This window comes from Crinia signifera, chromosome 4 (assembly GCF_055691185.1).
Source record: "Crinia signifera chromosome 4, ASM5569118v1, whole genome shotgun sequence".
NCBI lineage: Eukaryota > Metazoa > Chordata > Amphibia > Anura > Myobatrachidae > Crinia > Crinia signifera.
The window spans coordinates 293,311,712-293,338,722 of record NC_139220.1 but is presented as its reverse complement, the minus strand read 5'-3'; the positions used below and the strand labels follow the sequence as shown (position 1 = coordinate 293,338,722).

The 27,011-nt window shown below is 39.5% G+C and overlaps 45 non-coding genes across 45 annotated transcripts; all 45 read left to right on the top strand.

Moving 5' to 3' along the window:
* The first annotated feature begins 1,321 nt into the window (after positions 1-1,321).
* TRNAR-ACG (transfer RNA arginine (anticodon ACG)) lies at positions 1,322-1,394 on the top strand. Its single transcript has one exon. It is a non-coding gene; the product is annotated as a tRNA-Arg (tRNA).
* An 8-nt stretch (positions 1,395-1,402) lies between these two features.
* Positions 1,403-1,474, top strand: TRNAH-GUG (transfer RNA histidin (anticodon GUG)). Its single transcript has one exon. It is a non-coding gene; the product is annotated as a tRNA-His (tRNA).
* A 429-nt stretch (positions 1,475-1,903) lies between these two features.
* On the top strand, positions 1,904-1,976 carry TRNAR-ACG (transfer RNA arginine (anticodon ACG)). Its single transcript has one exon. It is a non-coding gene; the product is annotated as a tRNA-Arg (tRNA).
* An 8-nt stretch (positions 1,977-1,984) lies between these two features.
* Positions 1,985-2,056, top strand: TRNAH-GUG (transfer RNA histidin (anticodon GUG)). The gene has a single exon. It is a non-coding gene; the product is annotated as a tRNA-His (tRNA).
* Positions 2,057-9,694: 7,638 nt separating this feature from the next.
* Positions 9,695-9,767, top strand: TRNAR-ACG (transfer RNA arginine (anticodon ACG)). Its single transcript has one exon. It is a non-coding gene; the product is annotated as a tRNA-Arg (tRNA).
* A 509-nt stretch (positions 9,768-10,276) lies between these two features.
* Positions 10,277-10,349, top strand: TRNAR-ACG (transfer RNA arginine (anticodon ACG)). The gene has a single exon. It is a non-coding gene; the product is annotated as a tRNA-Arg (tRNA).
* Positions 10,350-10,357: 8 nt separating this feature from the next.
* Positions 10,358-10,429, top strand: TRNAH-GUG (transfer RNA histidin (anticodon GUG)). Its single transcript has one exon. It is a non-coding gene; the product is annotated as a tRNA-His (tRNA).
* A 429-nt stretch (positions 10,430-10,858) lies between these two features.
* Positions 10,859-10,931, top strand: TRNAR-ACG (transfer RNA arginine (anticodon ACG)). Its single transcript has one exon. It is a non-coding gene; the product is annotated as a tRNA-Arg (tRNA).
* An 8-nt stretch (positions 10,932-10,939) lies between these two features.
* Positions 10,940-11,011, top strand: TRNAH-GUG (transfer RNA histidin (anticodon GUG)). Its single transcript has one exon. It is a non-coding gene; the product is annotated as a tRNA-His (tRNA).
* A 429-nt stretch (positions 11,012-11,440) lies between these two features.
* TRNAR-ACG (transfer RNA arginine (anticodon ACG)) lies at positions 11,441-11,513 on the top strand. The gene has a single exon. It is a non-coding gene; the product is annotated as a tRNA-Arg (tRNA).
* Positions 11,514-11,521: 8 nt separating this feature from the next.
* TRNAH-GUG (transfer RNA histidin (anticodon GUG)) lies at positions 11,522-11,593 on the top strand. Its single transcript has one exon. It is a non-coding gene; the product is annotated as a tRNA-His (tRNA).
* A 1,340-nt stretch (positions 11,594-12,933) lies between these two features.
* TRNAR-ACG (transfer RNA arginine (anticodon ACG)) lies at positions 12,934-13,006 on the top strand. The gene has a single exon. It is a non-coding gene; the product is annotated as a tRNA-Arg (tRNA).
* A 1,420-nt stretch (positions 13,007-14,426) lies between these two features.
* On the top strand, positions 14,427-14,499 carry TRNAR-ACG (transfer RNA arginine (anticodon ACG)). The gene has a single exon. It is a non-coding gene; the product is annotated as a tRNA-Arg (tRNA).
* A 509-nt stretch (positions 14,500-15,008) lies between these two features.
* On the top strand, positions 15,009-15,081 carry TRNAR-ACG (transfer RNA arginine (anticodon ACG)). The gene has a single exon. It is a non-coding gene; the product is annotated as a tRNA-Arg (tRNA).
* An 8-nt stretch (positions 15,082-15,089) lies between these two features.
* Positions 15,090-15,161, top strand: TRNAH-GUG (transfer RNA histidin (anticodon GUG)). The gene has a single exon. It is a non-coding gene; the product is annotated as a tRNA-His (tRNA).
* Positions 15,162-15,884: 723 nt separating this feature from the next.
* Positions 15,885-15,956, top strand: TRNAH-GUG (transfer RNA histidin (anticodon GUG)). The gene has a single exon. It is a non-coding gene; the product is annotated as a tRNA-His (tRNA).
* Positions 15,957-16,385: 429 nt separating this feature from the next.
* On the top strand, positions 16,386-16,458 carry TRNAR-ACG (transfer RNA arginine (anticodon ACG)). The gene has a single exon. It is a non-coding gene; the product is annotated as a tRNA-Arg (tRNA).
* Positions 16,459-16,466: 8 nt separating this feature from the next.
* Positions 16,467-16,538, top strand: TRNAH-GUG (transfer RNA histidin (anticodon GUG)). Its single transcript has one exon. It is a non-coding gene; the product is annotated as a tRNA-His (tRNA).
* Positions 16,539-17,261: 723 nt separating this feature from the next.
* TRNAH-GUG (transfer RNA histidin (anticodon GUG)) lies at positions 17,262-17,333 on the top strand. The gene has a single exon. It is a non-coding gene; the product is annotated as a tRNA-His (tRNA).
* Positions 17,334-17,762: 429 nt separating this feature from the next.
* On the top strand, positions 17,763-17,835 carry TRNAR-ACG (transfer RNA arginine (anticodon ACG)). Its single transcript has one exon. It is a non-coding gene; the product is annotated as a tRNA-Arg (tRNA).
* Positions 17,836-17,843: 8 nt separating this feature from the next.
* Positions 17,844-17,915, top strand: TRNAH-GUG (transfer RNA histidin (anticodon GUG)). Its single transcript has one exon. It is a non-coding gene; the product is annotated as a tRNA-His (tRNA).
* Positions 17,916-18,338: 423 nt separating this feature from the next.
* TRNAR-ACG (transfer RNA arginine (anticodon ACG)) lies at positions 18,339-18,411 on the top strand. The gene has a single exon. It is a non-coding gene; the product is annotated as a tRNA-Arg (tRNA).
* A 503-nt stretch (positions 18,412-18,914) lies between these two features.
* On the top strand, positions 18,915-18,987 carry TRNAR-ACG (transfer RNA arginine (anticodon ACG)). Its single transcript has one exon. It is a non-coding gene; the product is annotated as a tRNA-Arg (tRNA).
* Positions 18,988-18,995: 8 nt separating this feature from the next.
* Positions 18,996-19,067, top strand: TRNAH-GUG (transfer RNA histidin (anticodon GUG)). Its single transcript has one exon. It is a non-coding gene; the product is annotated as a tRNA-His (tRNA).
* A 423-nt stretch (positions 19,068-19,490) lies between these two features.
* On the top strand, positions 19,491-19,563 carry TRNAR-ACG (transfer RNA arginine (anticodon ACG)). Its single transcript has one exon. It is a non-coding gene; the product is annotated as a tRNA-Arg (tRNA).
* An 8-nt stretch (positions 19,564-19,571) lies between these two features.
* Positions 19,572-19,643, top strand: TRNAH-GUG (transfer RNA histidin (anticodon GUG)). Its single transcript has one exon. It is a non-coding gene; the product is annotated as a tRNA-His (tRNA).
* Positions 19,644-20,066: 423 nt separating this feature from the next.
* Positions 20,067-20,139, top strand: TRNAR-ACG (transfer RNA arginine (anticodon ACG)). The gene has a single exon. It is a non-coding gene; the product is annotated as a tRNA-Arg (tRNA).
* A 503-nt stretch (positions 20,140-20,642) lies between these two features.
* TRNAR-ACG (transfer RNA arginine (anticodon ACG)) lies at positions 20,643-20,715 on the top strand. Its single transcript has one exon. It is a non-coding gene; the product is annotated as a tRNA-Arg (tRNA).
* Positions 20,716-20,723: 8 nt separating this feature from the next.
* TRNAH-GUG (transfer RNA histidin (anticodon GUG)) lies at positions 20,724-20,795 on the top strand. Its single transcript has one exon. It is a non-coding gene; the product is annotated as a tRNA-His (tRNA).
* A 423-nt stretch (positions 20,796-21,218) lies between these two features.
* TRNAR-ACG (transfer RNA arginine (anticodon ACG)) lies at positions 21,219-21,291 on the top strand. The gene has a single exon. It is a non-coding gene; the product is annotated as a tRNA-Arg (tRNA).
* Positions 21,292-21,299: 8 nt separating this feature from the next.
* TRNAH-GUG (transfer RNA histidin (anticodon GUG)) lies at positions 21,300-21,371 on the top strand. Its single transcript has one exon. It is a non-coding gene; the product is annotated as a tRNA-His (tRNA).
* A 642-nt stretch (positions 21,372-22,013) lies between these two features.
* TRNAR-ACG (transfer RNA arginine (anticodon ACG)) lies at positions 22,014-22,086 on the top strand. Its single transcript has one exon. It is a non-coding gene; the product is annotated as a tRNA-Arg (tRNA).
* An 8-nt stretch (positions 22,087-22,094) lies between these two features.
* On the top strand, positions 22,095-22,166 carry TRNAH-GUG (transfer RNA histidin (anticodon GUG)). The gene has a single exon. It is a non-coding gene; the product is annotated as a tRNA-His (tRNA).
* Positions 22,167-22,589: 423 nt separating this feature from the next.
* Positions 22,590-22,662, top strand: TRNAR-ACG (transfer RNA arginine (anticodon ACG)). The gene has a single exon. It is a non-coding gene; the product is annotated as a tRNA-Arg (tRNA).
* Positions 22,663-23,165: 503 nt separating this feature from the next.
* TRNAR-ACG (transfer RNA arginine (anticodon ACG)) lies at positions 23,166-23,238 on the top strand. The gene has a single exon. It is a non-coding gene; the product is annotated as a tRNA-Arg (tRNA).
* Positions 23,239-23,246: 8 nt separating this feature from the next.
* On the top strand, positions 23,247-23,318 carry TRNAH-GUG (transfer RNA histidin (anticodon GUG)). The gene has a single exon. It is a non-coding gene; the product is annotated as a tRNA-His (tRNA).
* A 423-nt stretch (positions 23,319-23,741) lies between these two features.
* TRNAR-ACG (transfer RNA arginine (anticodon ACG)) lies at positions 23,742-23,814 on the top strand. Its single transcript has one exon. It is a non-coding gene; the product is annotated as a tRNA-Arg (tRNA).
* Positions 23,815-23,822: 8 nt separating this feature from the next.
* On the top strand, positions 23,823-23,894 carry TRNAH-GUG (transfer RNA histidin (anticodon GUG)). Its single transcript has one exon. It is a non-coding gene; the product is annotated as a tRNA-His (tRNA).
* A 642-nt stretch (positions 23,895-24,536) lies between these two features.
* Positions 24,537-24,609, top strand: TRNAR-ACG (transfer RNA arginine (anticodon ACG)). The gene has a single exon. It is a non-coding gene; the product is annotated as a tRNA-Arg (tRNA).
* Positions 24,610-24,617: 8 nt separating this feature from the next.
* Positions 24,618-24,689, top strand: TRNAH-GUG (transfer RNA histidin (anticodon GUG)). Its single transcript has one exon. It is a non-coding gene; the product is annotated as a tRNA-His (tRNA).
* A 642-nt stretch (positions 24,690-25,331) lies between these two features.
* On the top strand, positions 25,332-25,404 carry TRNAR-ACG (transfer RNA arginine (anticodon ACG)). The gene has a single exon. It is a non-coding gene; the product is annotated as a tRNA-Arg (tRNA).
* Positions 25,405-25,412: 8 nt separating this feature from the next.
* TRNAH-GUG (transfer RNA histidin (anticodon GUG)) lies at positions 25,413-25,484 on the top strand. Its single transcript has one exon. It is a non-coding gene; the product is annotated as a tRNA-His (tRNA).
* Positions 25,485-25,994: 510 nt separating this feature from the next.
* On the top strand, positions 25,995-26,066 carry TRNAH-GUG (transfer RNA histidin (anticodon GUG)). Its single transcript has one exon. It is a non-coding gene; the product is annotated as a tRNA-His (tRNA).
* Positions 26,067-26,708: 642 nt separating this feature from the next.
* On the top strand, positions 26,709-26,781 carry TRNAR-ACG (transfer RNA arginine (anticodon ACG)). The gene has a single exon. It is a non-coding gene; the product is annotated as a tRNA-Arg (tRNA).
* An 8-nt stretch (positions 26,782-26,789) lies between these two features.
* TRNAH-GUG (transfer RNA histidin (anticodon GUG)) lies at positions 26,790-26,861 on the top strand. The gene has a single exon. It is a non-coding gene; the product is annotated as a tRNA-His (tRNA).
* Positions 26,862-27,011: the final 150 nt, after the last annotated feature.

Sequence of the window (27,011 nt, the reverse complement as noted above, 5' to 3'; positions counted from 1 at the left end):
TGCTGACACCTGAGTGCCATTGGAGAAGCCAGGGGTATCTCCAGGTAAGCTGGCTCTCAGATGTTGTAAAGCCATTATCATGTGGCCTTACACTGGGCTATTAGGCCCATAAATTTGTTATTGTGCATGGGATGGGTTTGGGAGTGTGATTCCCCCTTTGTTGGTATGGCTGGTCTGCTCCAGGGTAGCACACCCTAACACTTTATTAACATTTATGTTTTTTCCCTATTGTATGTATTATTTTAATCACACCTTCACCTCCCTACATAGCACTTATGTGCTTCTTATTTAACACTTACTAATTTTCATTTGTGTGCTGCCCTGGAGTAGTCAGCCTGTGTCGGCATGTTGGGGGCCCACACCCCAGACCCATACCCAGTGTTAGGGACCCCCAGTGACAGAGACGCCTTGACGTACGGCCTGGGGGCTTAACCCTATATCTGCAGATATATGCAACCAAGATCTCTGTATTGTCTGATTATTATATGTATATTTCTCATTCAGTGTGCAATAGGGATACAAACTGTTTTTCTTTCCTAACCAGATTTACCCCTCCCTGTTGGCACCTGAATGACAGACCTCTGATTGAGCAGCTTACCAATAAAAATGTAGCCCTGGAGCAAGTGCATAGGTAACTCTTTCAAATTCATTCTGTACAGTATATACTTTAAAGAACTCAAAAAATCCACAATTGGGCTCAAAAACAGATAGGACACTAAACTTACGTTATGTCACCTGGGCCAGTGGTGCAACGGATGACGTGTCTGACTACGGATCAGAAGATTGTAGGTTCGATTCCTACCTGGCTCGTCTTCGTTGCCGTGATCGTATATTGGTTAGTACTCTGTGTTGTGGCAGCAGCAACCCCGGTTCAAATCCCGGTCACGGCATTTAGTGTTTTTTTTTTTGCTCAAAAGTAGCTTTCTTACTTAAAGGTTTGGACAATTTTAGAAATTAAGCAGATTCTTTGAATGCACTTGCACAATTTGTCTTTAATGCTTTTTGTGAAGCTATCTTTACATGCTTTGATTTATTTGTCTGTGAAACATTCTTTTGAAAGAATTCAAATTTGACATCAATTACTGAATTCTGGAAATTAAAATCTTGAGGCTTTGTCTTAGCAAGTTCATCACACACTGAAAAGATGTTTTTGCAGTAATAAGAAAATTGTCTTGCAATGTTAACAGGAAACTAGCCCTGGAGCAAGTGCATAGGTAACTCTTTCAAATTCATTCTGTACAGTATATACTTTAAAGAACTCAAAAAAATCCACAACTGGGCTCAAAAACAGATAGGACACTAAACTTACGTTATGTCACCTGGGCCAGTGGCGCAACGGATAACGTGTCTGACTACGGATCAGAAGATTGTAGGTTCGATTCCTACCTGGCTCGTCTTCGTTGCCGTGATCGTATAGTGGTTAGTACTCTGTGTTGTGGCCGCAGCAACCCCGGTTCAAATCCGGGTCACGGCATTTAGTGTTTTTTTTCTTGCTCAAAAGTCGCTTTCTTACTTAAAGGTTTGGACAATTTTAGAAATTAAGCAGATTCTTTGAATGCCCTTGCACAATTTGTCTTTAATGCTTTTTGTGAAGCTATCTTTACATGCTTTGATTTATTTGTCTGTGAAACATTCTTTTGAAAGAATTCAAATTTGACATCAATTACTGAATTCTGGAAATTAAAATCTTGAGGCTTTGTCTTAGCAAGTTCATCACACACTGAAAAGATGTTCTTGCAGTAATAAGAAAATTGTCTTGCAATGTTAACAGGAAACTAGCCCTGGAGCAAGTGCATAGGTAACTCTTTCAAATTCATTCTGTACAGTATATACTTAAAAGAACTCTAAAATCCAAAACTAGGTTCAAAAACAGATAGGACACTAAACTTACCGTATGTCACCTGGGCCAGTGGCGCAACGGATAACGCGTCTGACTACGGATCAGAAGATTGTAGGTTCGATTCCTACCTGGCTCGTCTTCGTTGCCGTGATCGTATAGTGGTTAGTACTCTGCGTTGTGGCCGCAGCAACCCCGGTTCGAATCCGGGTCGCGGCATTTAGTGTTTTTTTTCTTGCTCATAAGTCGCTTTCTTATTTAACCCCTTCCCGACATTTGACGTACATTTACGTCATGGTCGGGAAGTACTTCCTGACACATGGCGTAAATGTACGTCATGGCTTGTAACTGTCACCGCGAGACGCGGTGACAGTTTCAACATGTCTGCTGTCCCTGACAGCAGACATGTCCCTGCATGCCCAGGGGGGGCTGCGATGCAGCCCCCCCGTCGGCGATCGCTGTGATTGGCTCTTCAGTGTGAACAGCCAATTACAGCGTTTTCTGTGTCACCGGCGAATAACGTTCGCCGGTGACACGCGATCAGAGGTGATTGGTGCTGTAAAGTACAGCACCAATCACTGCGGGGTGTAAGGGTGACACTGGTGTCACCCCACCTCACCCCGCCCGCCCCCAAAGGCCGTGATTGGTTCGTCGGACCGACGGACATATCACAGCCAAGGAGGGGGATTTAAACTAACGGTGACTGCACTGCAGACGCCATTCCGGTCTGGAATAGCGTGCAGTGCGGTCACCGTGCCCAGCTGCCGCCATTTACTGACCTGAACCGAGCAAAATACTTACCTGATCACTGCTTCATCACTGCTTGTAGTGTGCTGGATGCTTTCTGGATCCTGTTACTGCTTGTGACTTCCTGTGTTGTGAACTTGTGCTGCTGCAGTGTAATAGCGTTAGGATAGAGAGAGATAGATAGAGAGAGATAGAGAGATAGAGAGAGATAGTGTCAGAGAGTGCTATATTTTGTGCTGCTGCAGTGTGATATAGTTATAGATAGAGAGATAGAGAGAGAGAGATAGAGAGATAGTGACAGATTGTGCTATATATTTTTTATATAACTGACTGCTGCCCCCCCTTTTGTGCTGATCAGTATAAATTAACTGATCAGCAACTTTTTGGGGGCGCAGGTTTTTTTTTATATATATATATATATATACCTGCTGCAGTGTCATAGAGTGATAGATAGTGAGAGATAGAGAGATAGAGAGAGATAGTGACAGAGAGTGATAGAGAGTGCTAAATTTTGTGTCTGCTGCCCCCGCCTTTTGTGCTGATCACTATATCTGAGGTGATCAGCAACTTTTTGGGGGTGCAGAGGTTTTTTTTTTATATATATACCTGTCAGTTGCTGCCAGTTGCACTGTCAGTTGCACCAAAGGTTGTGCACCTGCTGCCCCTCACTGGTAATCAGTGTCGCATCACTGATTAACTTTTTTTTTTTTTTGGGTGCTGTGGGGTCTTTTTTTAATTTTTTTTTACACACACTGTGATTTTGTGGGTGTCCTGTGGCCACTGTGCGCTGATCAGTGACGTACATCACTGATCAGCTTTTTCGGCACAGGGTTGATCTATTTTTTTTTTTTGATCAAATTCCTGTTGCCTTTGAGCACTGTTCAGTGACGGACGTTACTGACCAACATCTGTGCTCAATTTTTGGCGCAGGACCTTTTCTTTTTTTTTTAACCCCTTCAATTTTTTTTTTTAACCCCTTCAATTTTTATTTTTTTTTAACCCCTTCAATTTTTTTTTTTGTATAAAGTATTTTTTTTTTCTGCATTACATACACACTACACACTACATACCCCCCGGGTTGAAATAAAGTTTGTACCCCCCCCTACACTATACACGTGTTGAAACATTTCACTACCAGTAACACAAAAATAAAAATGGCATCCCAAATGTCATCCCAAATGTCATCCCAGTCATCCAGAAGAATGTATTCAGCGGAGGAGGCATATGCCATGCTTGCTTCTGACTCTGACACAGCCAGTGATGCAAGCGGGGAATTTGAAGGATTCGCCTTAAGCTCCTCTTCCTCCTCTGGTGATGAGGGACCCCCTCAAAGACGCCCCCGTAGAGCAGCTGAGACCCCCCCCCAATAATTGATCTCGTATGGACCCCACCACCAGACAATTTTGAGTCCCAGGTTCCTGAGTTTTTGGCCATGCCAGGAATCCAATTTGATTCCACAGGTCTCAGAGAAATTGACTTTTTCAAATTATTTTTCTCTGATGATTTTATAAATTTAATGGTGGACCAAACTAATTTATATGCCCAGCAGTTTATTGCTCAAAACCCCACGTCATCATTTGCTAGGTGGACCCCTGTAGATGCAGTAGAGATGATGATGTTTTGGGGTCTGGTGTTTCATATGGGCATAGTAAAAAAGCCAGAAATTAGGCAATATTGGAGTACAGATGTTCTGTACAGCACCCCATTTTACCGTATGGCCATGCCCCGGGCTCGATTTGAGACGATCCTTAAATTTTTGCATTACAACGATAATGCACAGTGCCCACCCAGAGATGATCCCACCTTTGACCGGCTATTCAAAGTCAGGCCGGTCATTGATCATTTCAGTGCCAAATTTGAAGAGATGTACATCCCAGATAAATTCATTTGCATAGACGAGTCCCTTATACATTTTAAAGGAAGGGTTAAATTCCGCCAGTACCTTCCCAGTAAGAGGGCAAGGTATGGCATAAAAATGTATAAGCTGTGTGAAAGCACCTCAGGGTACACTCACAGGTTTAGGGTATATGAAGGGAAGGATTCAAAAATTGAACCGCCAGAATGCCCCCCCTCCCTCGTAGGTGTTAGTGGAAAAATTGTCTGGGATTTAGTGCACCCCTTCCTGGATAAAGGTTATCACCTCTATGTGGATAACTTTTACACTAGCATCCCCCTGTTTAAGGCCCTTGGTTCAAGAGGTACAGCAGCTTGCGGTACTGTGCGCAAGAACCAAAGAGGCCTCCCAAAAACGCACATTGCCCAAGTAATGAGAAGGGGTGAAAGCAGGGGAATATGCACCGAAAATATGTTGTTGGTCAAATATAAGGACAAGAGGGATGTCCTTATACTGACAACAATTCACGGAGACAGTACCACCTCCGTCCCTGTACGAGGTACCAGTACCCACACCTCAAAACCTAATTGTATCCTGGATTACAATAGGTACATGGGCGGAGTGGATCTTTCAGATCAGGTACTGAAGCCGTACAGTGCCCTGCGGAAAACAAAAATCTGGTACAAGAAGCTGGCCGTGTATATCATCCAGATGGCACTGTATAACGCTTACGTGCTATTCCGTTCTACCGGCCAGAGGGGGACATTTATGCACTTTCAAGAGGAAGTCATAAAGGGCCTAATATTTGGGAACCAGCAGGCAGAGGGCCCCAGTACTTCTAGTACTGGCCCCCGTATTGTACCAGGGCAGCATTTTCCTGATGAAATCCCCTCCACTGGAAAAAAGGGCAGGACACAAAAAAGGTGCAAAGTTTGCTATAAAAAGGGAATAAGAAAGCAAACTATTTTCCAGTGTGACACTTGCCCCGACAAACCCGGCCTATGTATAAAGGAGTGTTTTAAATTATACCACACATCTATGGATTATTAGGTTCATAATTTCACCGTGCTTCGGGGGTCTTGCTAATGCCACATAGCACCCACCATTCATTCCACCAGAATCTGAGCCGCAAAATCCAAAAATCACTCCTTCCCTTCTGAGTCCTGCCATGCACCCAACTGGTATTTTTTGGTCACACGTGAGGCATTGCCGTACTCGGGAGAAATTGGGGCACAGATTTTGGGGTGCTTTGTCTCCTTCATACCTTCTGAAAATGAAAAATTTTGAGCCAGAACTGCATTTTTGTGTAAAAAAATGTAATTTTTCATTTTCACTGCCCAGTTGTATCAAAATTGGTGAAACCCCTGGGGGTTTGAAATGTACACTATACCCCTAGATGAATTCCCTGAGGGGTGTAGTTTGCAAAATGGGGTCACTTGTGGGGTGGTTCCACTGTATTGGTGCTTTGGGGGTCTTGCTAATGCGACATAGCACCCACCAACATTCCACCAGAATTTGTGCTGCAAAATCCAAATATCACTCCTTCCCTTCTGAGTCCTGACACTTTTTGGTCACACATGAGGCATTGCCGTACTCGGGAGAAATTGGGGCACAGATTTTGGGGTGCTTTTTCTCCTTCATACCTTATGAAAATGAAAAATTTTGAGCCAGAACTGCATTTTTGTGTAAAAAAATGTAATTTTTCATTTTCACTGCCCAGTTGTATCAAAATTGGTGAAACCCCTGGGGGTTTGAAATGTACACTATACCCCTAGATGAATTCCCTGAGGGGTGTAGTTTGCAAAATGGGGTCACTTGTGGGGTGGTTCCACTGTATTGGTGCTTTGGGGGTCTTGCTAATGCGACATAGCACCCACCAACATTCCACCAGAATTTGTGCTGCAAAATCCAAATATCACTCCTTCCCTTCTGAGTCCTGACACTTTTTGGTCACACATGAGGCATTGCCGTACTCGGGAGAAATTGGGGCACAGATTTTGGGGTGCTTTTTCTCCTTCATACCTTATGAAAATGAAAAATTTTGAGCCAGAACTGCATTTTTGTGTAAAAAAATGTAATTTTTCATTTTCACTGCCCAGTTGTATCAAAATTGGTGAAACCCCTGGGGGTTTGAAATGTACACTATACCCCTAGATGAATTCCCTGAGGGGTGTAGTTTGCAAAATGGGGTCACTTGTGGGGTGGTTCCACTGTATTGGTGCTTTGGGGGTCTTGCTAATGCGACATAGCACCCACCAACATTCCACCAGAATTTGTGCTGCAAAATCCAAATATCACTCCTTCCCTTCTGAGTCCTGACACTTTTTGGTCACACATGAGGCATTGCCGTACTCGGGAGAAATTGGGGCACAGATTTTGGGGTGCTTTTTCTCCTTCATACCTTATGAAAATGAAAAATTTTGAGCCAGAACTGCATTTTTGTGTAAAAAAATGTAATTTTTCATTTTCACTGCCCAGTTGTATCAAAATTGGTGAAACCCCTGGGGGTTTGAAATGTACACTATACCCCTAGATGAATTCCCTGAGGGGTGTAGTTTGCAAAATGGGGTCACTTGTGGGGGGGGTTCCACTGTATTGGTGCTTTGGGGGTCTTGCTAATGCGACATAGCACCCACCAACATTCCACCACCAAAAATCACTCCTTCCCTTCTGAGTCCTGCCATGCACCCAACTGGTATTTTTTGGTCACATATGAGGCATTGCCATACTCGGGAGAAATTGATGCACAGATTTTGGGGTGCTTTTTCTCCTTCATACCTTAAGAAAATGAAAAATTTTGAGCCAGAACTGCATTTTTGTGTAAAAAAATGTAATTTTTCATTTTCACTGCCCAGTTGTATCAAAAATGGTGAAACCCCTGGGGGTTTGAAATGTACACTATACCCCTAGATGAATTCCCTGAGGGGTGTAGTTTGCAAAATGGGGTCACTTGTGGAGGGTTCCACTGTATTGGTGCTTGGGGGGTCTTGCTAATGCGACATAGCACCCACCAAAATTCCACCAGAATCTGAGCTGCAAAATCCAAAAATCACTCCTTCCCTTCTGAGTCCTGCCATGCACCCAAATGGTATTTTTTGGTCACATGTGAGGCATTGCCGTACTCGGGAGAAATTGGGGCACAGATTTTGGGGTGCTTTTTCTCCTTCATACCTTATGAAAATGAAAAATTTTGAGCCAGAACTGCATTTTTGTGTAAAAAAATGTAATTTTTCATTTTCACTGCCCAGTTGTATCAAAATTGGTGAAACCCCTGGGGGTTTGAAATGTACACTATACCCCTAGATGAATTCCCTGAGGGGTGTAGTTTGCAAAATGGGGTCACTTGTGGGGGGGTTCCACTGTATTGGTGCTTTGGGGGTCTTGCTAATGCGACATAGCACCCACCACCATTCCACCACCAAAAATCACTCCTTCCCTTCTGAGTCCTGCCATGCACCCAACTGGTATTTTTTGGTCACATATGAGGCATTGCCATACTCGGGAGAAATTGGGGCACAGATTTTGGGGTGCTTTTTCTCCTTCATACCTTATGAAAATGAAAAATTTTGAGCCAGAACTGCATTTTTGTGTAAAAAAATGTAATTTTTCATTTTCACTGCCCAGTTGTATCAAAATTGGTGAAACCCCTGGGGGTTTGAAATGTACACTATACCCCTAGATGAATTCCCTGAGGGGTGTAGTTTGCAAAATGGGGTCACTTGTGGGGGGGTTCCACTGTATTGGTGCTTGGGGGGTCTTGCTAATGCAACATAGCACCCACCAACATTCCACCAGAATCTGAGCTGCAAAATCCAAAAATCACTCCTTCCTTTCTGAGTCCTGCCATGCACCCAAATGGTATTTTTTGGTCACATGTGAGGCATTGCCGTACTCGGGAGAAATTGGGGCACAGATTTTGGGGTGCTTTTTCTCCTTCATACCTTCTGAAAAAGAAAATTTTTGAGCCAGAACTGCATTTTTGTGTAAAAAATTAAATTTTTAATTTTCACTGCCCAGTTGTACCACAATTGGTGAAACCCCTGGGGGTTTGAAATGTACACTATACCCCTAGATGAATTCCCTGAGGGGTGTAGTTTGCAATATGGGGTCACTTGTGGGGGGGTTCCTAAATTTTAGCATCTTATGGTGCCTAGAAACCTACATGGTGCCTAAAAAATAATCTCATAAAAAGGAGGCTCCAAAATCAAGTAGGTGCTCCTTCTATTATGAAGCCTGTGGTTTGGTCAACGTGGAAACTAGGGCCACATATAGGATATTTATGAAAACAAAAGAATTGGGGGAATCAATTTTTAGTCACATTTCTCTAGTAAAATGTACTGTGTTCCTTAGAAAAATGTATTAAAATTGCAAATCTGCAAGAAAAATGAAATTTTGAAATTTCACCTACACTTTGTTTTAATTCCTGTGAAACACCTAAAGGGTTAACAAACTTCCAAAATGCTGTTTTGAATACTGTGAGGGGTGCAGTTTTTGAAATGGTATCATTTTTGGGGGTGTCTCACATGCAAGTCCCTCAAAGTCACATCAGAACTGAACTGGTCCCTAAAAAAATCAGTGTTTGAAATTTTCTTGAAAATTTGAGAATTTGCTATTCATATTGTAAGCCTCCTAGTGTCCAAAAAAATTAAAAGGAAGTTGAAATAATGATGGAAACATAAAGTAGACATATGGTCTATGTTAGTTATTAACTATTTTGAATGGTATGATTATTTGTCTCACAAGCAGAAAATTTAACATTTTGCAAATTGCTAAATTTTCCATTTTTTTACGACATTTTGGTATTTTTCACAAAAAAACACAGACTGTATCGACCCAAATTTACCACTAATTTGAAGTACAATGTGTCACGAAAAAACAATCTCAAAATCACTGGGATAAGTAAAAGCAAAAAAAAGTTATCCCCACTTAAGTGATACATGTCAGATTTGAAAAAAAGGGCTCTGTCAGGAACGCAAAAACTGGCTCTGTCAGGAAGGGGTTAAAGGTTTGGACAATTGTAGAAATTAAGCAGATTCTTTGAATGCCCTTGCACAATTTGTCTTTAATGCTTTTTGTGAAGCTATCTTTACATGCTTTGATTTATTTGTCTTTGAAACATTCTTTTGAAAGAATTCAAATTTGACATCAATTACTGAAGTGCAAGTGCATAGGTAACTCTTTCAAATTCATTCTGTACAGTATATACTAAAAAGAACTCTAAAATCCAAAACTAGATTCAAAAACAGATAGGACACTAAACTTTCCGTATGTCACCTGGGCCAGTGGCGCAACGGATAACGCGTCTGACTACGGATCAGAAGATTGTAGGTTCGATTCCTACCTGGCTTGTCTTTGTTGCAGTGATCGTATAGTGGTTAGTACTCTGTGTTGTGGCCGCAGCAACCCCGGTTCGAATCCGGGTCACGGCATTTAGTGTTTTTTTTCTTGCTCATAAGTCGCTTTCTTACTTAAAGGTTTGGACAATTGTAGAAATTAAGCAGATTCTTTAAATGCCCTTGCACAATTTGTCTTTAATGCTTTTTGTGAAGCTATCTTTACATGCTTTGATTTATTTGTCTTTGAAACATTCTTTTGAAAGAATTCAAATTTGACATCAATTACTGAATTCTGGAAATTAAAATCTTGAGGCTTTGTCTTAGCAAGTTCATCACACACTGAAAAGATGTTTTTGCAGTAATAAGAAAATTGTCTTGCAATGTTAACAGGAAACTAGCCCTGGAGCAAGTGCATAGGTAACTCTTTCAAATTCATTCTGTACAGTATATACTAAAAAGAACTCTAAAATACAAAACTAGATTCAAAAACAGATAGGACACTAAACTTACCATATGTCACCTGGGCCAGTGGCGCAACGGATAACGCGTCTGACTACGGATCAGAAGATTGTAGGTTCAATTTCTACCTGGCTCGTCTTCGTTGCCGTGATCGTATAGTGGTTAGTACTCTGCGTTGTGGCCGCAGCAACCCCGGTTCGAATCCGGGTCACGGCATTTAGTGTTTTTTTTCTTGCTCATAAGTCGCTTTCTTACTTAAAGGTTTGGACAATTGTAGAAATTAAGCAGATTCTTTGAATGCCCTTGCACAATTTGTCTTTAATGCTTTTTGTGAAGCTATCTTTACATGCTTTGATTTATTTGTCTCTGAAACATTCTTTTGAAAGAATTCAAATTTGACATCGATTCCTGAATTCTGGAAATTAAAATCTTGAGGCTTAGCAAGTTCATCACACACTGAAAAGATGTTTTTGCAGTAATAAGAAAATTGTCTTGCAATGTTAACAGGAAACTAGCCCTGGAGCAAGTGCATAGGTAACTCTTTCAAATTCATTCTGTACAGTATAACTATATACTAAAAAGAACTCTAAAATCCAAAACTAGGTTCAAAAACAGATAGGACACTAAACTTACCGTATGTCACTTGGGCCAGTGGCGCAACGGATAACGCGTCTGACTACGGATCAGAAGATTGTAGGTTCGATTCCTACCTGGCTCGTCTTCGTTGCCGTGATCGTATAGTGGTTAGTACTCTGCGTTGTGGCCGCAGCAACCCCGGTTCGAATCCGGGTCACGGCATTTAGTGTTTTTTTTCTTGCTCATAAGTCGCTTTCTTACTTAAAGGTTTGGACAATTGTAGAAATTAAGCAGATTCTTTGAATAACCTTGCACAATTTGTTTTTAATGCTTTTTGTGAAGCTATCTTTACATGCTTTGATTTATTTGTCTGTGAAACATTCTTTTGAAAGAATTCAAATTTGACATCTATTCCTGAATTCTGGAAATTAAAATCTTGAGGCTTTGTCTTAGCAAGTTCATCACACACTGAAAAGATGTTTTTGCAGTAATAAGAAAATTGTCTTGCAATGTTAACAGGAAACTAGCCCTGGAGCAAGTGCATAGGTAACTCTTTCAAATTCATTCTGTACAGTATATACTAAAAAGAACTCTAAAATCCAAAACTAGATTCAAAAACAGATAGGACACTAAACTTACCGTATGTCACCTGGGCCAGTGGCGCAACGGATAACGCGTCTGACTACGGATCAGAAGATTGTAGGTTCGATTCCTACCTGGCTCGTCTTCGTTGCCGTGATCGTATAGTGGTTAGTACTCTGCGTTGTGGCCGCAGCAACCCCGGTTCGAATCCGGGTCACGGCATTTTGTGTTTTTTTTCCTGCTGAAAGGTCGCTTTCTTACTTCAAGGTTTGGACAATTTTAGAAATTAAGCAGATTCTTTGAATGCACTTGCACAATTTGTCTTTAATGCTTTTTGTGAAGCTATCTTTACATGCTTTGATTTATTTGTCTGTGAAACATTCTTTTGAAAGAATTCAAATTTGACATCAATTCCTGAATTCTGAAAATTAAAATCTTGAGGCTTTGTCTTAGCAAGTACATCACACACTGAAAAGATGTTTTTGCAGTAATAAGAATATTGTCTTGCAATGTTAACAGGAAACCACGGTTCGAATCCGGGTCACGGCATTTAGTATTTTTTTTTCTGCTGAAAGGTCGCTTTCTTACTTCAAGGTTTGGACAATTTTAGAAATTAAGCAGATTCTTTGAATGCACTTGCACAATTTGTCTTTAATGCTTTTTGTGAAGCTATCTTTACATGCTTTGATTTATTTGTCTGTGAAACATTCTTTTGAAAGAATTCAAATTTGACATCAATTCCTGAATTCTGGAAATTAAAATCTTGAGGCTTTGTCTTAGCAAGTTCATCACACACTGAAAAGATGTTTTTGCAGTAATAAGAAAATTGTCTTGCAATGTTAACAGGAAACTAGCCCTGGAGCAAGTGCATAGGTAACTCTTTCAAATTCATTCTGTACAGTATATACTTAAAAGAACTCTAAAATCCAAAACTGGGCTCAAAAACAGATAGGACACTAAACTTACCGTAGGTCACCTGGGCCAGTGGTGCAACAGATAATGCGTCTGACTACGGATCAGAAGATTGTAGGTTCGATTCCTACCTGAATCTTCTTCGTTGCCGTGATTGTATAGTGGTTAGTACTATGCGTTGTGGCCGCAACAACCCTGTTTCGAATTCGTGTCACGGCATTTAGTGTTTTTTTTTTCTTGCTCAAAAGTCGCTTTCTCACTTCAAGGTTTAGACAATTTTAGAAATTAAGCAGATTCTTTGAATGCACTTGCACAATTTGTCTTTAATGCTTTTTGTGAAGCTATCTTTACATGCTTTGATTTATTTGTCTGTGAAACATTCTTTTGAAAGAATTCAAATTTGACATCAATTACTGAATTCTGGAAATTAAAATCTTGAGGCTTTGTCTTAGCAAGTTCATCACACACTGAAAAGATGTTTTTGCAGTAATAAGAAAATTGTCTTGCAATGTTAACAGGAAACTAGACTTGGAGCAAGTGCATAGGTAACTCTTTCAAATTCATTCTGTACAGTATATACTTAAAAGAACTCTAAAATCCAAAACTAGGTTCAAAAACAGATAGGACACTAAAGTTACCGTATGTCACCTGGGCCAGTGGCGCAACAGATAACGCGTCTGACTACGGATCAGAAGATTGTAGGTTCGATTCCTACCTGGCTCGTTTTCGTTGCCGTGATCGTATAGTGGTTAGTACTCTGCGTTGTGGCCGCAGCAACCCCGGTTCGAATCCGTGTCATGGCATTTAGTGTTATTTTTCTTGCTCATAAGTCGCTTTCTTACTTAAAGGTTTGGACAATTGTAGAAATTAAGCAGATTCTTTGAATGCCCTTGCACAATTTGTCTTTAATGCTTTTTGTGAAGCTATCTTTACATGCTTTGATTTATTTGTCTGTGAAACATTCTTTTGAAAGAATTCAAATTTGACATCAATTCCTGAATTCTGAAAATTAAAATCTTGAGGCTTTGTCTTAGCAAGTACATCACACACTGAAAAGATGTTTTTGCAGTAATAAGAATATTGTCTTGCAATGTTAACAGGAAACCACGGTTCGAATCCGGGTCACGGCATTTAGTATTTTTTTTTCTGCTGAAAGGTCGCTTTCTTACTTCAAGGTTTGGACAATTTTAGAAATTAAGCAGATTCTTTGAATGCACTTGCACAATTTGTCTTTAATGCTTTTTGTGAAGCTATCTTTACATGCTTTGATTTATTTGTCTGTGAAACATTCTTTTGAAAGAATTCAAATTTGACATCAATTCCTGAATTCTGGAAATTAAAATCTTGAGGCTTTGTCTTAGCAAGTTCATCACACACTGAAAAGATGTTTTTGCAGTAATAAGAAAATTGTCTTGCAATGTTAACAGGAAACTAGCCCTGGAGCAAGTGCATAGGTAACTCTTTCAAATTCATTCTGTACAGTATATACTTAAAAGAACTCTAAAATCCAAAACTGGGCTCAAAAACAGATAGGACACTAAACTTACCGTAGGTCACCTGGGCCAGTGGTGCAACAGATAATGCGTCTGACTACGGATCAGAAGATTGTAGGTTCAATTCCTACCTGAATCTTCTTCGTTGCCGTGATTGTATAGTGGTTAGTACTATGCGTTGTGGCCGCAACAACCCTGTTTCGAATTCGTGTCACGGCATTTAGTGTTTTTTTTTTCTTGCTCAAAAGTCGCTTTCTCACTTCAAGGTTTAGACAATTTTAGAAATTAAGCAGATTCTTTGAATGCACTTGCACAATTTGTCTTTAATGCTTTTTGTGAAGCTATCTTTACATGCTTTGATTTATTTGTCTGTGAAACATTCTTTTGAAAGAATTCAAATTTGACATCAATTACTGAATTCTGGAAATTAAAATCTTGAGGCTTTGTCTTAGCAAGTTCATCACACACTGAAAAGATGTTTTTGCAGTAATAAGAAAATTGTCTTGCAATGTTAACAGGAAACTAGACTTGGAGCAAGTGCATAGGTAACTCTTTCAAATTCATTCTGTACAGTATATACTTAAAAGAACTCTAAAATCCAAAACTAGGTTCAAAAACAGATAGGACACTAAAGTTACCGTATGTCACCTGGGCCAGTGGCGCAACAGATAACGCGTCTGACTACGGATCAGAAGATTGTAGGTTCGATTCCTACCTGGCTCGTTTTCGTTGCCGTGATCGTATAGTGGTTAGTACTCTGCGTTGTGGCCGCAGCAACCCCGGTTCGAATCCGTGTCATGGCATTTAGTGTTATTTTTCTTGCTCATAAGTCGCTTTCTTACTTAAAGGTTTGGACAATTGTAGAAATTAAGCAGATTCTTTGAATGCCCTTGCACAATTTGTCTTTAATGCTTTTTGTGAAGCTATCTTTACATGCTTTGATTTATTTGTCTGTGAAACATTCTTTTGAAAGAATTCAAATTTGACATCAATTCCTGAATTCTGAAAATTAAAATCTTGAGGCTTTGTCTTAGCAAGTACATCACACACTGAAAAGATGTTTTTGCAGTAATAAGAAAATTGTCTTGCAATGTTAACAGGAAACTAGCCCTGGAGCAAGTGCATAGGTAACTCTTTCAAATTCATTCTGTACAGTATATACTTAAAAGAACTCTAAAATCCAAAACTGGGCTCAAAAACAGATAGGACACTAAACTTACCGTATGTCACTTGGGCCAGTGGCGCAACAGATAACGCGTCTGACTACGGATCAGAAGATTGTAGGTTCGATTCCTACCTGGCTCGTCTTCGTTGCCGTGATCGTATAGTGGTTAGTACTCTGCGTTGTGGCCGCAGCAACCCCGGTTCGAATCCGGGTCACGGCATTTAGTGTTTTTTTTCTTGCTCATAAGTTGCTTTATTACTTAAATGTTTGGACAATTGTAGAAATTAAGCAGATTCTTTGAATGCCCTTGCACAATTTGTCTTTAATGCTTTTTGTGAAGCTATCTTTACATGCTTTGATTTATTTGATCGTATAGTGGTTAGTACTCTGCGTTGTGGCCGCAGCAACCCCGGTTCGAATCCGGGTCACGGCATTTAGTGTTTTTTTTCCTGCTGAAAGGTCGCTTACTTACTTCAAGGTTTGGACAATTTTAGAAATTAAGCAGATTCTTTGAATGCACTTGCACAATTTGTCTTTAATGCTTTTTGTGAAGCTATCTTTACATGCTTTGATTTATTTGTCTGTGAAACATTCTTTTGAAAGAATTCAAATTTGACATCAATTACTGAATTCTGGAAATTAAAATCTTGAGGCTTTGTCTTAGCAAGTTCATCACACACTGAAAAGATGTTTTTGCAGTAATAAGAAAATTGTCTTGCAATGTTAACAGGAAACTAGCCCTGGAGCAAGTGCATAGGTAACTCTTTCAAATTCATTCTGTACAGTATATACTTAAAAGAACTCTAAAATCCAAAACTAGGTTAAAAAACAGATAGGACACTAAACTTACCATATGTCCCCTGGGCCAGTGGCGCAACGGATAACACGTCTTACTACGGATCAGAAGATTGTAGGTTCGATTCCTACCTGGCTCGTCTTCGTTGCCGTGATCGTATAGTGGTTAGTACTCTGCGTTGTGGCCGCAGCAACCCCGGTTCGAATCCGGGTCACGGCATTTAGTGTTTTTTTTCTTGCTCATAAGTCGCTTTCTTACTTAAAGGTTTGGACAATTGTAGAAATTAAGCAGATTCTTTGAATGCCCTTGCACAATTTGTCTTTAATGCTTTTTGTGAAGCTATCTTTACATGCTTTGATTTATTTGTCTCTGAAACATTCTTTTGAAAGAATTCAAATTTGACATCGATTCCTGAATTCTGGAAATTAAAATCTTGAGGCTTAGCAAGTTCATCACACACTGAAAAGATGTTTTTGCAGTAATAAGAAAATTGTCTTGCAATGTTAACAGGAAACTAGCCCTGGAGCAAGTGCATAGGTAACTCTTTCAAATTCATTCTGTACAGTATAACTATATACTAAAAAGAACTCTAAAATCCAAAACTAGATTCAAAAACAGATAGGACACTAAACTTACCGTATGTCACCTGGGCCAGTGGCGCAACGGATAACGCGTCTGACTACGGATCAGAAGATTGTAGGTTCGATTCCTACCTGGCTCGTCTTCGTTGCCGTGATCGTATAGTGGTTAGTACTCTGCGTTGTGGCCGCAGCAACCCCGGTTTGAATCCGGGTCACGGCATTTAGTGTTTTTTTTCTTGCTCATAAGTCGCTTTCTTACTTAAAGGTTTGGACAATTGTAGAAATTAAGCAGATTCTTTGAATAACCTTGCACAATTTGTCTTTAATGCTTTTTGTGAAGCTATCTTTACATGCTTTGATTTATTTGATCGTATAGTGGTTAGTACTCTGCGTTGTGGCCGCAGCAACCCCGGTTCGAATCCGGGTCACGGCATTTAGTGTTTTTTTTCCTGCTGAAAGGTTGCTTCCTTACTTCAAGGTTTGGACAATTTTAGAAATTAAGCAGATTCTTTGAATGCACTTGCACAATTTGTCTTTAATGCTTTTTGTGAAGCTATCTTTACATGCTTTGATTTATTTGTCTGTGAAACATTCTTTTGAAAGAATTCAAATTTGACATCAATTACTGAATTCTGGAAATTAAAATCTTGAGGCTTTGTCTTAGCAAGTTCATCACACACTGAAAAGATGTTTTTGCAGTAATAAGAAAATTGTCTTGCAATGTTAACAGGAAACTAGTCCTGGAGCAAGTGCATAGGTAACTATTTCAAATTCATTCTGTACAGTATATACTTAAAAGAACTCTAAAATCCAAAACTAGGTTCAAAAACAGATAGGACACTAAACTTAGCGTATGTCACCTGGGCCAGTGGCGCAACGGATAACGCGTCTGACTACGGGTCAGAAGATTGTAGGTTTGATTCCTACCTGGCTCGTCTTCGTTGCCGTGATCGTATAGTGGTTAGTACTCTGCGTTGTGGCCGCAGCAACCCCGGTTCGAATCCGGGTCACGGCATTTAGTGTTTTTTTTCTTGCTCATAAGTCGCTTTCTTACTTAAAGGTTTGGACAATTGTAGAAATTAAGCAGATTCTTTGAATAACCTTGCACAATTTGTTTTTAATGCTTTTTGTGAAGCTATCTTTACATGCTTTGATTTATTTGTCTGTGAAACATTCTTTTGAAAGAATTCAAATTTGACATCGATTCCTAAATTCTGGAAATTAAAATCTTGAGGCTTTGTCTTAGCAAGTTCATCACACACTGAAAAGATGTTTTTGCAGTAATAAGAAAATTGTCTTGCAATGTTAACAGGAAACTAGCCCTGGAGCAAGTGCATAGGTAACTCTTTCAAATTCATTCTGTACAGTATATACTAAAAAGAACTCTAAAATCCAAAACTAGATTCAAAAACAGATAGGACACTAAACTTACCGTATGTCACCTGGGCCAGTGGCGCAACGGATAACGCGTCTGACTACGGATCAGAAGATTGTATGTTCGATTCCTACCTGGCTCGTCTTCGTTGCCGTGATCGTATAGTGGTTAGTACTCTGCGTTGTGGCCGCAGCAACCCCGGTTCGAATCCGGGTCACGGCATTTAGTGTTTTTTTTCTTGCTCATAAGTCGCTTTCTTACTTAAAGGTTTGGACAATTGTAGAAATTAAGCAGATTCTTTGAATGCCCTTGCACAATTTGTCTTTAATGCTTTTTGTGAAGCTATCTTTACATGCTTTGATTTATTTGTCTCTGAAACATTCTTTTGAAAGAATTCAAATTTGACATCGATTCCTGAATTCTGGAAATTAAAATCTTGAGGCTTAGCAAGTTCATCACACACTGAAAAGATGTTTTTGCAGTAATAAGAAAATTGTCTTGCAATGTTAACAGGAAACTAGCCCTGGAGCAAGTGCATAGGTAACTCTTTCAAATTCATTCTGTACAGTATATACTAAAAAGAACTCTAAAATCCAAAACTAGATTCAAAAACAGATAGGACACTAAACTTACCGTATGTCACCTGGGCCAGTGGCGCAACGGATAACGCGTCTGACTACGGATCAGAAGATTGTAGGTTCGATTCCTACCTGGCTCGTCTTCGTTGCCGTGATCGTATAGTGGTTAGTACTCTGCGTTGTGGCCGCAGCAACCCCGGTTCGAATCTGGGTCATGGCATTTAGTGTTTTTTTTCTTGCTCATAAGTCGCTTTCTTACTTAAAGGTTTGGACAATTGTAGAAATTAAGCAGATTCTTTGAATGCCCTTGCACAATTTGTCTTTAATGCTTTTTGTGAAGCTATCTTTACATGCTTTGATTTATTTGTCTCTGAAACATTCTTTTGAAAGAATTCAAATTTGACATCGATTCCTGAATTCTGGAAATTAAAATCTTGAGGCTTAGCAAGTTCATCACACACTGAAAAGATGTTTTTGCAGTAATAAGAAAATTGTCTTGCAATGTTAACAGGAAACTAGCCCTGGAGCAAGTGCATAGGTAACTCTTTCAAATTCATTCTGTACAGTATATACTAAAAAGAACTCTAAAATCCAAAACTAGATTCAAAAACAGATAGGACACTAAACTTACCGTATGTCACCTGGGCCAGTGGCGCAACGGATAACGCGTCTGACTACGGATCAGAAGATTGTAGGTTCGATTCCTACCTGGCTCGTCTTCGTTGCCGTGATCGTATAGTGGTTAGTACTCTGCGTTGTGGCCGCAGCAACCCCGGTTCGAATCCGGGTCACGGCATTTAGTGTTTTTTTTCTTGCTCATAAGTCGCTTTCTTACTTAAAGGTTTGGACAATTGTAGAAATTAAGCAGATTCTTTGAATGCCCTTGCACAATTTGTCTTTAATGCTTTTTGTGAAGCTATCTTTACATGCTTTGATTTATTTGTCTCTGAAACATTCTTTTGAAAGAATTCAAATTTGACATCGATTCCTGAATTCTGGAAATTAAAATCTTGAGGCTTAGCAAGTTCATCACACACTGAAAAGATGTTTTTGCAGTAATAAGAAAATTGTCTTGCAATGTTAACAGGAAACTAGCCCTGGAGCAAGTGCATAGGTAACTCTTTCAAATTCATTCTGTACAGTATATACTAAAAAGAACTCTAAAATCCAAAACTAGATTCAAAAACAGATAGGACACTAAACTTACCGTATGTCACCTGGGCCAGTGGCGCAACGGATAACGCGTCTGACTACGGATCAGAAGATTGTAGGTTCGATTCCTACCTGGCTCGTCTTCGTTGCCGTGATCGTATAGTGGTTAGTACTCTGCGTTGTGGCCGCAGCAACCCCGGTTCGAATCCGGGTCACGGCATTTAGTGTTTTTTTTCTTGCTCATAAGTCGCTTTCTTACTTAAAGGTTTGGACAATTGTAGAAATTAAGCAGATTCTTTGAATGCCCTTGCACAATTTGTCTTTAATGCTTTTTGTGAAGCTATCTTTACATGCTTTGATTTATTTGTCTCTGAAACATTCTTTTGAAAGAATTCAAATTTGACATCGATTCCTGAATTCTGGAAATTAAAATCTTGAGGCTTAGCAAGTTCATCACACACTGAAAAGATGTTTTTGCAGTAATAAGAAAATTGTCTTGCAATGTTAACAGGAAACTAGCCCTGGAGCAAGTGCATAGGTAACTCTTTCAAATTCATTCTGTACAGTATATACTAAAAAGAACTCTAAAATCCAAAACTAGATTCAAAAACAGATAGGACACTAAACTTACCGTATGTCACCTGGGCCAGTGGCGCAACGGATAACGCGTCTGACTACGGATCAGAAGATTGTAGGTTCGATTCCTACCTGGCTCGTCTTCGTTGCCGTGATCGTATAGTGGTTAGTACTCTGCGTTGTGGCCGCAGCAACCCCGGTTCGAATCTGGGTCATGGCATTTAGTGTTTTTTTTCTTGCTCATAAGTCGCTTTCTTACTTAAAGGTTTGGACAATTGTAGAAATTAAGCAGATTCTTTGAATGCCCTTGCACAATTTGTCTTTAATGCTTTTTGTGAAGCTATCTTTACATGCTTTGATTTATTTGTCTCTGAAACATTCTTTTGAAAGAATTCAAATTTGACATCGATTCCTGAATTCTGGAAATTAAAATCTTGAGGCTTAGCAAGTTCATCACACACTGAAAAGATGTTTTTGCAGTAATAAGAAAATTGTCTTGCAATGTTAACAGGAAACTAGCCCTGGAGCAAGTGCATAGGTAACTCTTTCAAATTCATTCTGTACAGTATATACTAAAAAGAACTCTAAAATCCAAAACTAGATTCAAAAACAGATAGGACACTAAACTTACCGTATGTCACCTGGGCCAGTGGCGCAACGGATAACGCGTCTGACTACGGATCAGAAGATTGTAGGTTCGATTCCTACCTGGCTCGTCTTCGTTGCCGTGATCGTATAGTGGTTAGTACTCTGCGTTGTGGCCGCAGCAACCCCGGTTCGAATCCGGGTCACGGCATTTAGTGTTTTTTTTCTTGCTCATAAGTCGCTTTCTTACTTAAAGGTTTGGACAATTGTAGAAATTAAGCAGATTCTTTGAATGCCCTTGCACAATTTGTCTTTAATGCTTTTTGTGAAGCTATCTTTACATGCTTTGATTTATTTGTCTCTGAAACATTCTTTTGAAAGAATTCAAATTTGACATCGATTCCTGAATTCTGGAAATTAAAATCTTGAGGCTTAGCAAGTTCATCACACACTGAAAAGATGTTTTTGCAGTAATAAGAAAATTGTCTTGCAATGTTAACAGGAAACTAGCCCTGGAGCAAGTGCATAGGTAACTCTTTCAAATTCATTCTGTACAGTATATACTAAAAAGAACTCTAAAATCCAAAACTAGATTCAAAAACAGATAGGACACTAAACTTACCGTATGTCACCTGGGCCAGTGGCGCAACGGATAACGCGTCTGACTACGGATCAGAAGATTGTAGGTTCGATTCCTACCTGGCTCGTCTTCGTTGCCGTGATCGTATAGTGGTTAGTACTCTGCGTTGTGGCCGCAGCAACCCCGGTTCGAATCCGGGTCACGGCATTTAGTGTTTTTTTTCTTGCTCATAAGTCGCTTTCTTACTTAAAGGTTTGGACAATTGTAGAAATTAAGCAGATTCTTTGAATGCCCTTGCACAATTTGTCTTTAATGCTTTTTGTGAAGCTATCTTTACATGCTTTGATTTATTTGATCGTATAGTGGTTAGTACTCTGCGTTGTGGCCGCAGCAACCCCGGTTCGAATCCGGGTCACGGCATTTAGTGTTTTTTTTCCTGCTGAAAGGTCGCTTCCTTACTTCAAGGTTTGGACAATTTTAGAAATTAAGCAGATACTTTGAATGCACTTGCACAATTTGTCTTTAATGCTTTTTGTGAAGCTATCTTTACATGCTTTGATTTATTTGTCTGTGAAACATTCTTTTGAAAGAATTCAAATTTGACATCAATTACTGAATTCTGGAAATTAAAATCTTGAGGCTTTGTCTTAGCAAGTTCATCACACACTGAAAAGATGTTTTTGCAGTAATAAGAAAATTGTCTTGCAATGTTAACAGGAAACTAGCCCTGGAGCAAGTGCATAGGTAACTCTTTCAAATTCATTCTGTACAGTATATACTAAAAAGAACTCTAAAATCCAAAACTAGATTCAAAAACAGATAGGACACTAAACTTACCGTATGTCACCTGGGCCAGTGGCGCAACGGATAACGCGTCTGACTACGGATCAGAAGATTGTATGTTCGATTCCTACCTGGCTCGTCTTCGTTGCCGTGATCGTATAGTGGTTAGTACTCTGCGTTGTGGCCGCAGCAACCCCGGTTCGAATCCGGGTCACGGCATTTAGTGTTTTTTTTCTTGCTCATAAGTCGCTTTCTTACTTAAAGGTTTGGACAATTGTAGAAATTAAGCAGATTCTTTGAATGCCCTTGCACAATTTGTCTTTAATGCTTTTTGTGAAGCTATCTTTACATGCTTTGATTTATTTGTCTCTGAAACATTCTTTTGAAAGAATTCAAATTTGACATCGATTCCTGAATTCTGGAAATTAAAATCTTGAGGCTTAGCAAGTTCATCACACACTGAAAAGATGTTTTTGCAGTAATAAGAAAATTGTCTTGCAATGTTAACAGGAAACTAGCCCTGGAGCAAGTGCATAGGTAACTCTTTCAAATTCATTCTGTACAGTATATACTAAAAAGAACTCTAAAATCCAAAACTAGATTCAAAAACAGATAGGACACTAAACTTACCGTATGTCACCTGGGCCAGTGGCGCAACGGATAACGCGTCTGACTACGGATCAGAAGATTGTAGGTTCGATTCCTACCTGGCTCGTCTTCGTTGCCGTGATCGTATAGTGGTTAGTACTCTGCGTTGTGGCCGCAGCAACCCCGGTTCGAATCTGGGTCATGGCATTTAGTGTTTTTTTTCTTGCTCATAAGTCGCTTTCTTACTTAAAGGTTTGGACAATTGTAGAAATTAAGCAGATTCTTTGAATGCCCTTGCACAATTTGTCTTTAATGCTTTTTGTGAAGCTATCTTTACATGCTTTGATTTATTTGTCTCTGAAACATTCTTTTGAAAGAATTCAAATTTGACATCGATTCCTGAATTCTGGAAATTAAAATCTTGAGGCTTAGCAAGTTCATCACACACTGAAAAGATGTTTTTGCAGTAATAAGAAAATTGTCTTGCAATGTTAACAGGAAACTAGCCCTGGAGCAAGTGCATAGGTAACTCTTTCAAATTCATTCTGTACAGTATATACTAAAAAGAACTCTAAAATCCAAAACTAGATTCAAAAACAGATAGGACACTAAACTTACCGTATGTCACCTGGGCCAGTGGCGCAACGGATAACGCGTCTGACTACGGATCAGAAGATTGTAGGTTCGATTCCTACCTGGCTCGTCTTCGTTGCCGTGATCGTATAGTGGTTAGTACTCTGCGTTGTGGCCGCAGCAACCCCGGTTCGAATCCGGGTCACGGCATTTAGTGTTTTTTTTCTTGCTCATAAGTCGCTTTCTTACTTAAAGGTTTGGACAATTGTAGAAATTAAGCAGATTCTTTGAATGCCCTTGCACAATTTGTCTTTAATGCTTTTTGTGAAGCTATCTTTACATGCTTTGATTTATTTGTCTCTGAAACATTCTTTTGAAAGAATTCAAATTTGACATCGATTCCTGAATTCTGGAAATTAAAATCTTGAGGCTTAGCAAGTTCATCACACACTGAAAAGATGTTTTTGCAGTAATAAGAAAATTGTCTTGCAATGTTAACAGGAAACTAGCCCTGGAGCAAGTGCATAGGTAACTCTTTCAAATTCATTCTGTACAGTATATACTAAAAAGAACTCTAAAATCCAAAACTAGATTCAAAAACAGATAGGACACTAAACTTACCGTATGTCACCTGGGCCAGTGGCGCAACGGATAACGCGTCTGACTACGGATCAGAAGATTGTAGGTTCGATTCCTACCTGGCTCGTCTTCGTTGCCGTGATCGTATAGTGGTTAGTACTCTGCGTTGTGGCCGCAGCAACCCCGGTTCGAATCCGGGTCACGGCATTTAGTGTTTTTTTTCTTGCTCATAAGTCGCTTTCTTACTTAAAGGTTTGGACAATTGTAGAAATTAAGCAGATTCTTTGAATGCCCTTGCACAATTTGTCTTTAATGCTTTTTGTGAAGCTATCTTTACATGCTTTGATTTATTTGATCGTATAGTGGTTAGTACTCTGCGTTGTGGCCGCAGCAACCCCGGTTCGAATCCGGGTCACGGCATTTAGTGTTTTTTTTCCTGCTGAAAGGTCGCTTCCTTACTTCAAGGTTTGGACAATTTTAGAAATTAAGCAGATACTTTGAATGCACTTGCACAATTTGTCTTTAATGCTTTTTGTGAAGCTATCTTTACATGCTTTGATTTATTTGTCTGTGAAACATTCTTTTGAAAGAATTCAAATTTGACATCAATTACTGAATTCTGGAAATTAAAATCTTGAGGCTTTGTCTTAGCAAGTTCATCACACACTGAAAAGATGTTTTTGCAGTAATAAGAAAATTGTCTTGCAATGTTAACAGGAAACTAGCCCTGGAGCAAGTGCATAGGTAACTCTTTCAAATTCATTCTGTACAGTATATACTTAAAAGAACTCTAAAATCCAAAACTAGGTTCAAAAACAGATAGGACACTAAACTTACCGTATGTCACCTGGGCCAGTGGCGCAACGGATAACGCGTCTGACTACGGATCAGAAGATTGTAGGTTCGATTCCTACCTGGCTCGTCTTCGTTGCCGTGATCGTATAGTGGTTAGTACTCTGCGTTGTGGCCGCAGCAACCCCGGTTCGAATCCGGGTCACGGCATTTAGTGTTTTTTTTCTTGCTCATAAGTCGCTTTCTTACTTAAAGGTTTGGACAATTGTAGAAATTAAGCAGATTCTTTGAATGCCCTTGCACAATTTGTCTTTAATGCTTTTTGTGAAGCTATCTTTACATGCTTTGATTTATTTGATCGTATAGTGGTTAGTACTCTGCGTTGTGGCCGCAGCAACCCCGGTTCGAATCCGGGTCACGGCATTTAGTGTTTTTTTTCCTGCTGAAAGGTCGCTTCCTTACTTCAAGGTTTGGACAATTTTAGAAATTAAGCAGATACTTTGAATGCACTTGCACAATTTGTCTTTAATGCTTTTTGTGAAGCTATCTTTACATGCTTTGATTTATTTGTCTGTGAAACATTCTTTTGAAAGAATTCAAATTTGACATCAATTACTGAATTCTGGAAATTAAAATCTTGAGGCTTTGTCTTAGCAAGTTCATCACACACTGAAAAGATGTTTTTGCAGTAATAAGAAAATTGTCTTGCAATGTTAACAGGAAACTAGCCCTGGAGCAAGTGCATAGGTAACTCTTTCAAATTCATTCTGTACAGTATATACTTAAAAGAACTCTAAAATCCAAAACTAGGTTCAAAAACAGATAGGACACTAAACTTAGCATATGTCACCTGGGCCAGTGGCGCAACGGATAACGCGTCTGACTACGGTTCAGAAGATTGTAGGTTCGATTCCTACCTGGCTCGTCTTCATTGCCGTGATCGTATAGTGGTTAGTACTCTGCGTTGTGGCCGCAGCAACCCCGGTTCGAATCCGGGTCACGGCATTTAGTGTTTTTTTTCTTGCTCATAAGTCGCTTTCTTACTTAAAGGTTTGGACAATTGTAGAAATTAAGCAGATTCTTTGAATAACCTTGCACAATTTGTTTTTAATGCTTTTTGTGAAGCTATCTTTACATGCTTTGATTTATTTGTCTGTGAAACATTCTTTTGAAAGAATTCAAATTTGACATCGATTCCTAAATTCTGGAAATTAAAATCTTGAGGCTTTGTCTTAGCAAGTTCATCACACACTGAAAAGATGTTTTTGCAGTAATAAGAAAATTGTCTTGCAATGTTAACAGGAAACTAGCCCTGTAGCAAGTGCATAGGTAACTCTTTCAAATTCATTCTGTACAGTATATACTAAAAAGAACTCTAAAATCCAAAACTAGATTCAAAAACAGATAGGACACTAAACTTACCGTATGTCACCTGGGCCAGTGTCGCAACGGATAACGCGTCTGACTACGGATCAGAAGATTGTATGTTCGATTCCTACCTGGCTCGTCTTCGTTGCCGTGATCGTATAGTGGTTAGTACTCTGCGTTGTGGCCGCAGCAACCCCGGTTCGAATCCGGGTCACGGCATTTAGTGTTTTTTTTCTTGCTCATAAGTCGCTTTCTTACTTAAAGGTTTGGACAATTGTAGAAATTAAGCAGATTCTTTGAATGCCCTTGCACAATTTGTCTTTAATGCTTTTTGTGAAGCTATCTTTACATGCTTTGATTTATTTGATCGTATAGTGGTTAGTACTCTGCGTTGTGGCCGCAGCAACCCCGGTTCGAATCCGGGTCACGGCATTTAGTGTTTTTTTTCCTGCTGAAAGGTCGCTTCCTTACTTCAAGGTTTGGACAATTTTAGAAATTAAGCAGATTCTTTGAATGCACTTGCACAATTTGTCTTTAATGCTTTTTGTGAAGCTATCTTTACATGCTTTGATTTATTTATCTGTGAAACATTCTTTTGAAAGAATTCAAATTTGACATCAATTACTGAATTCTGGAAATTAAAATCTTGAGGCTTTGTCTTAGCAAGTTCATCACACACTGAAAAGATGTTTTTGCAGTAATAAGAAAATTGTCTTGCAATGTTAACAGGAAACTAGCCCTGGAGCAAGTGCATAGGTAACTCTTTCAAATTCATTCTGTACAGTATATACTTAAAAGAACTCTAAAATCCAAAACTAGGTTCAAAAACAGATAGGACACTAAACTTAGCGTATGTCACCTGGGCCAGTGGCGCAACGGATAACGCGTCTGACTACGGATCAGAAGATTGTAGGTTCGATTCCTACCTGGCTCGTCTTCGTTGCCGTGATCGTATAGTGGTTAGTACTCTGCGTTGTGGCCGCAGCAACCCCGGTTCGAATCCGGGTCACGGCATTTAGTGTTTTTTTTCTTGCTCATAAGTCGCTTTCTTACTTAAAGGTTTGGACAATTGTAGAAATTAAGCAGATTCTTTGAATAACCTTGCACAATTTGTTTTTAATGCTTTTTGTGAAGCTATCTTTACATGCTTTGATTTATTTGATC